This window comes from Mercurialis annua, linkage group LG2 (assembly GCF_937616625.2).
Source record: "Mercurialis annua linkage group LG2, ddMerAnnu1.2, whole genome shotgun sequence".
NCBI classification, from domain to species: domain Eukaryota; kingdom Viridiplantae; phylum Streptophyta; class Magnoliopsida; order Malpighiales; family Euphorbiaceae; genus Mercurialis; species Mercurialis annua.
Window position 1 is genome coordinate 56,816,959 of NC_065571.1, and position 7,859 is coordinate 56,824,817.

A 7,859-nucleotide genomic window follows, 5' to 3' on the forward strand; every position below is an offset into this window, starting at 1 on the left:
CTGAACTATTTCAGCTCCTGTTAACTTTCTTTCTCCAACTTCCTCCCAACAAATTGGAGATCTACACTTACGTCCATACAACGCCTCATACGGTGCCATCTCAATACTGGAATGATAACTATTGTTATATGAAAACTCTACTAACGGTAGGTACTCATCCCAATGGCCTCCGAAATCTAAAACGCACATTCTTAACATATCCTCCAAAGTCTGGATAGTCCTTTTAGACTGTCCATCTGTTTGGGGATGAAACGTTGTACTAAAATCTAAGCGCGTTCCTAAAGCCTCTTGCAGACTTTGCCAAAATCGGGATGTAAAAACTGATCCTCGATCTGACACAATTGACACAGGAACTCCATGTAAACTGACCACTTTGTCAATATAAATCTGTGCCAATTTCGCTGCCGTATAGGTAACCTTGATCGGAATGAAATGAGCCGACTTTGTCATTCGATCAACGATAACCCATATCGAATCAAAACCATGTTGCGACTTAGGCAATCCAACGACAAAATCCATGGTTATTCTTTCCCATTTCCATTCTGGTATTGGCAATTGTTGCAAAAATCCAAATGGTCTCTGATGTTCCAACTTCACCTGTTGGCATATCGGACACTTAGCAACAAACTCTGCTATATCCCTTTTCATACCATTCCACCAATACATCTCCTTAACATCGTGATACATCTTGGTAGAACCAGGATGAACACTATACTTAGATCCATGTGCCTCCATCATAATTCTCTGTTTCAATTCCTCTACATTTGGTACGCACACCCTTGTACCAAATTTCAGAATACCATCTTTCAAATTATACTCAGAGTTCATTCCCTTTTGAACTTCTGCAATAACATGATTTAGTTGAGGATCCGTTGTCTGAAGTTCCTTAATCTGATCATTCAATGTAGGTTTAATCGTCATTTGAGCTAATAAACTCCCCAAATACGAAACCTCTAATTGAACCCCTTGATCAAACAACGAATGCACTTCTCTAATCATTGGTCTCCTCTCAACTAAAGTAACATGAGCTAAACTTCCTGCTGATTTTCTGCTCAACGCATCAGCCACTACGTTAGCTTTGCCAGGATGATACTGTATCGTACAGTCATAATCCTTTAGCAACTCCATCCACCTCCTCTGCCTGAGATTCAACTCTCTCTGATCAAATATGTATTTCAGACTCTTGTGATCAGTGAATATTTCGCATTTTGCTCCATATAGGTAATGTCTCCAAATCTTTAATGCAAATATCACCGCTGCTAATTCTAGATCATGGGTTGGATAATTAACTTCATGCTTTTTCAACTGGCGAGAAGCATAAGCTATAACTCGTCCATGTTGCATCAGTACACATCCTAACCCGATCCTAGAAGCATCACAATAGACTGTAAGTCCATCACTACCAGAAGGTAATGCCAGAACTGGAGCTGTTGTCAAACACTCCTTCAGCTTCTGGAAACTCACTTCACATTGATCACTCCAAATGAACTTCGCGTTCTTCTGAGTTAGCTTAGTTAATGGTGCAGACAACTTAGAAAAGTCTTGCACGAACCGTCTATAATAACCAGCTAAACCCAAGAAACTACGAATTTCTGTCACTGAACTTGGCCTTTTCCAATCCATCACAGCTTCAATCTTTTTAGGATCTACCTTAATCCCACTTTGAGATACTACATGTCCCAAAAATGCTACCTCTTCTAACCAAAACTCACACTTCGAGAATTTGGCATAAAGCTGATGATCTCTCAAAGTTTGTAACACAATCCTTAAGTGTTGCGCATGCTCCTCCTCTGTGCGCGAATAAATCAAGATATCATCTATGAACACTATCACGAATTGATCTAGAAACGGTTTAAAAATCCGATTCATCAAATCCATGAAAGCCGCTGGTGCATTTGTCAATCCAAATGACATCACCAAAAATTCATAATGACCGTATCTTGTTCTGAATGCAGTCTTTGGAATATCATCATTTCTGATCTTCAACTGATGATAACCAGACCTCAGATCAATCTTTGAAAAGTACCTCGCTCCTTGCAATTGATCGAATAAATCGTCAATTCTGGGTAAAGGATACTTATTCTTTATTGTGACCTTATTGAGTTGTCTGTAATCTATACAGAGTCTCATTGATCCATCCTTCTTCTTCACAAACAACACAGGTGCTCCCCAAGGTGAGACACTTGGTCGTATAAATCCACGATCAATCAATTCTTCTAATTGATCCTTCAACTCCTTTAGTTCTGCTGGTGCCATACGATACGGAGGTATCGATATTGGACTTGTACCAGGAACTAGATCAATACAGAATTCAATCTCTCGATCTGGTGGTAATCCAGGTAACTCTTCTGGAAACACATCAGAATACTCCGAAACTACTGGTACATCATTCACATTTCCAACTTCCTTCTGAACATCTCGTACCAGAGCTAAAAATCCTTGACATCCTTTACTTAACATCTTTCTCGCTTTCAAAGCCGAGACTAAACTCTTTGGGGTTTCCAACTTCTCTCCCCGTATAGAGATAAGTTTAGTTCCAGGTACATGGAACGTCACTATCTTTTCTCTACAATCCACATTTGCATAATGTTGCGACAACCAATCCATTCCTAGGATGACGTCGAATTCTAAGACATTAAGCAACAACAAATCCGCAAGCAACTTTCGCTCTCCAATTAACACAGGACACGACGGATACACTACAGTAACGTCTATGCTTTCGCCTACAGGTGTAGCTACTAACAGTGGGTTTTGCAAAATCACAGGTTGAATTCCTAGTTTTAATGCAAAACTCGACGATACAAATGAATGCGTAGCACCGGGATCAAATAAAATTGATGCATCATGCGAAGATATTGAAAATATACCTTGCACTACCGCATTCGACGCATTCGCCTCTTGAGGATTGATCGCAAAAACTCTAGCCTGACCTCCGCTAGCAGTTGCTCCAGATCCTCGTCCGCCTGTGGTCCTTCCTCCACCACGATTACCAAAACCATATCCTCTTCCACGTTGTCCATTAAACACATTCTGGTTCTGTGCCTGCCCGGACACTGCAGGATATACAGGTCTAGGTTGTTGAAACACTGGTTGAACAACACTAGCACTTGAACCTTGTGGTCCAGACATAGGACATTCTCTTGAGAAATGACCTTGCTGTCCACACGTGTAACAACCTCTCGTTGCCCAATAGCATGCTCCAAAATGCTTCTTTCCACAAGTTGGACATAGTGGCATCGTTCCTCCTGAACTTCGTCCACTAGAACTTGATCCAGACATACTGAACCTCCTATCTTTCTTTCCTTTCTTAAATCCTTTACGATATGGTCCAGTAAACCTATTCGTATTCGAACTAGCAGTTCCTTCTCTTACGAGCTCACCAGAAACATTGATCTTTCCAAATTGGATCAAAGTACTTTCCATCTGACGTGCACTATCGATGATTTGCACCAAATCCTTCCTTACATCAGATAGCAATCCAATATATTCGGGTCCTAGCCCCTTAATAAACCTTGAATTCACCCTATCTCTATCCAACATCACGTATCGCATCGTTATGAACGGACTCCTCATCATGAACATTCTCCTCTTGAATGTTTTCCTCATGCTGATCAGCCATTCTGATCAAAGCACGTCGTCTATTAAAAATCTATCTAAACGTTCTAATCGTATACTATCAGGCTCTACTTACTCCTAACAAGCATACAGACTCGATCCTAGAGCACAGCTGGGAATATTTAAAACAAATGATGACTTAACAAATGACATGACAGAAACTTATATGTTGCAGTAGACTCTATATATTAATTTCCTAGGTACACGTTCCAAACGGTATTTTACAATGATACCACCTTTCACATATTAGTAATGGTTTAAGATTATAAACCATCACTTTGATATCAAACTCGACAATGGCCCGTTTTTCGACCATTGCTCTGATACCACCTTTGTCACGACCCGATTCTCGGCGTCGAGACCGGCGCTAGGGAATGGGAGTGGTTGCTCCGAAACCCGTAGCAAGCCTTAAAAATACATTAAAAATCACTTAAAATTTTTTGCGGAATTCAAATCATTTTTGAACATTTTAAAATCGCAGTTTAAAACGTTCTGATGAAAATTACCATTTAAAACATGCACATAATTTTCTCTTTAATTATTGCATTTTAGTTGCAAAACCATTTCTCTATGGTTTATCATGCATCTCGTGTGCATACCATCTTACTATGGTAATTACTGCATTTCACTATGCAGGCCATTTCTCTATGGACTTAACTGCATTTCACTATGCAGATGCGTTCGCCGCATTTTATTCAAGTGCAGTCGCTCGGACTTTCGCACAGCATTCACATATTACATTATATCAGAGTTTAGCGTTATAAAATATAAAGCATAAATAAGTCCAACGACTATAAAGGTATCACCGTTCATTATTCTAGCTACTGCAACTCTAGACACATAAAGGAAAGTCATTCTCACTTATTCAATCCAGGGATTTCCGGAACAAGAAATTGGAAATCCTCACCTCAAACTACTTGCCTGTAAAAATATTAAATTCAACGGGGTCAGTTATAAAAACTGGTGAATGCGTACAACATGTACTAATAAACATTAATATGAAAGCAATGCATTCCAGATTACCGATTCATATGAAACCCTAAACCATGATTCATGTTCCTATATGCTTTCAAAACAGGAAACATAAATATTCCACATCATTTCATCATATTCGGGTTAACCTTTTTATGGCCGTATTTATTCATTTCTTTTTGTACTCTAGCCCGTCAAATCTGATCATTCATATTTTACGTATGTGAAGGTCTTTAGACTCTTTTCACCATACAACAGATTTCGGCAGTACATATATACCGTCGCCATTTTCACTTTTTTAAAAGGTTCAACCTCTCAGATCTCGGCAGTTTGCTGACTGCCTTTGGTCGTCTATATTCCGTTGCCTCTGAAGATCTGTTCACACAGAGTCTAGGCCGTCGCCTGACTTTCCAGGCCGTCGCCAGGATTCACACAGCACATTCACATGCAACCCATTCTAAATGCAATACCGGTGATCACACAGCACTATTGCCGCCCAATAGTAAGCACGTTTCAATGAATCTAAATCGGTTTCAACATTATGAATAGTTCATGCGATTTAAATTCAAAATAAAATAAAGCATTTGCAAATCATGTAAAGCAGTTCGCAATATTTTTAATACTAATATTTAGCAGTATAAGTTGTAAACACACTCACAGTACTCGCTTATTCCAAATATAAAAATACCACCCGTCGAATATTCAAAACCTTTGCTCGCCGGTTTCCGCGACAAAACTCGCTGGATCTAATTTAGAGATTAAACATTAATAAATGTAATAACTCTAAATTCTAGGATATACTCTAGACCGACTCAACCATATAAACGACATAATCGCAAACCAAATTTGATTCCGACTATCTATTTCCGCGTCATCGTATTTCTATACGATACACCACATAGTTTATTTATTTTCAATAAATAAACATAGAATTATAATTCCATATAATTCTAACACACATTCAATTCACATAATTTTCTAAAATACACTTTTAGAAAATATCAACAAACATAGCACAATTCAAAAATAACCAAAAATATTTTTCCGTAAAATATTTTTGACCCGGGGCTCGGCCCCCCCTTATTTTCTGCCAAAAACATTTCGGCACTAACTGCTGCCAACTGAGTTTAGGACTGAGCCAACATGCTCTATCCCCTCTACTCATACTCCGGTCACCGTATTCCGGTGGTTTTGGCCGGAAAACTCAAAAACGCTAAAAACGCTTAAAAATCCATTTTAAGCCATTTTTATACCGAAATTCATCAAAATTGTTTTCAAATACATTTTTAATTTTTATCTTGTAAAAACAGCAGCCCAAAATTTTAAAATAATATTTTTCATTATTTTAACCATTAATACCGAAATATCAATTAATAATCAAAACCGATTATTAATCCGTCAAAACACTACACAAAAATCATTTAAACTCCACAAATAATTATCAAACACATTTCATAAATTTTTCACAAATATTTTCTGCCCAGAAATTAAAAATGACATAAATACCCTTTTTAAACAATTTTAGCCGAATAGAGTTAATAAAAATTAAACCCGATTATTAAACCGCTAAAAATTAACCATCAACCATTTAATTAACATCAACCACAAATATAACTCATACATGAACCAATTTATTTCCAGAAATTAAAAATCCCTTTATTTACCATTTTTAAGCTATTTTTAAGCTTTAAAACAATTAAAAATCGAAACTCCAACCATTAAATTAATACCCGAATTAATTAACATTTTTAATCCACAAAAATTTAACTTTAAAGCATATATAAATATCATCATATAGATCAGCCCAGAAATTTAAATAAATAATTTAATTTTCACGGAAAAATTATTTAAAAACCGAAACCCATTAAACTAGTAATTAAAACCAACTAATTATCCATCAAACATCACATATAAACCATCCTATGCATGTTTCTAACACTTAACCAACATCAGCAACTAAAAGTAAGGTTTTGAGCTTGAAATTATACCTCAAACGAACATGCAAACACACACACACGATCTACGCAATATTCCCGACAATTTTCGTGAAGAAAGTTTTGAGAGAAAATAAAAGTGTAAGGTTTTGTGTTGGGAGCTATGGAGTATTCGGCACCCACAAAATGGAGAAGATGAAATAGAGACTTGGGCACCAAGTTTAGCTTAGGAAAATATCTAGATATTTATTTGGTTGTTCAATTATTTACAAGTTTGCCATTATGGCATTCTTGTAAATAATTCGAACTCTAGGTGCAAAATAAACTCAACTTTCTCAAACACTCAAAAACATTAAATCATATCATATGGGCTGAGTTAAAATATTTTTGGGCCTTTAAAAAATATTTAAAATAATTATTTTTACGGTTTTTAGTGAAAAATCACAAAATTCACTTTTAACACGTAAAATTGCCAAAAATCACATTTAAGGCAAACACATAGCAAATCACATTTTACCCTTATAAATTCATCACGTGAATTTATTCACTATTTTCGAGGTCCTAATCAATTAAAATCGGACACACACGAAAATAGACACTAATAATTCTACGGGGTATTACAGTTTGCGTATAGATTATAATTTTGAAAATAATTAGACTTTTTGTTAAAGTGACAAGCACTTGAAGGAACTAAATTTGACAAAATATTTTGATTAGACACACAAATTCACCAATCAGACTAAATGAGATTATTTTGAAATATCTGGTTATAATTGACCTCAAAAGTAAAACTTTAGTATTTTTAAATTATTAAGTCAAAATAAAATGTGCTAAATTTAGCGTTTCATTATTTTTTATGTTAAGTGTATTATAAAGAAACTAGCATAGCATTGAAATGTTATAAGATGTTATAATTCGAGAGTTCTAATTGATTTAAAATTTTATAAAGTCGAAAAATCAACAAAATTAATGATGTAAAATATAATTTTTTTATTCAACATATAGTCTGAGATTTTTGAGTCTCGACTAATTCAGCTGATCGAACAGGATAAATATTGTTAAAGCGATAAAGCTCTTTTATAACAATTTTAAAGTTGCTTAATCTTTATAATTTTAATTTGAAATATCTAGTTAAGGAAAATAGTTTTTATTACTCCATCTCAACTCCGCTAATATGAGAAAATCTTTGCCACATAAGATTTTTTTTTGTTAGAAATAATATTAACATTAAAAATTTACTAACAAACTGTAACTGATCATATAGTATAAGCGCTGGATAACAAACTGTCAAGATCGTAAGTTTGTTTCCTCCCACAAACGCTCTCCCTTTTTAATTAT

At 35.7% G+C, this 7,859-nt stretch overlaps 1 long non-coding RNA gene across 1 annotated transcript; it reads right to left on the reverse strand.

Annotated features, from left to right (window-relative positions):
* Positions 1 to 4,263: 4,263 nt before the first annotated feature.
* LOC126666844 (uncharacterized) lies at positions 4,264 to 6,730 on the reverse strand. The gene is made up of 3 exons (XR_007637994.2): positions 6,576 to 6,730; positions 5,246 to 5,333; positions 4,264 to 4,536 (listed from the first exon to the last, which is right to left on the reverse strand). It is a non-coding gene; the product is annotated as an uncharacterized LOC126666844 (long non-coding RNA).
* Positions 6,731 to 7,859: the final 1,129 nt, after the last annotated feature.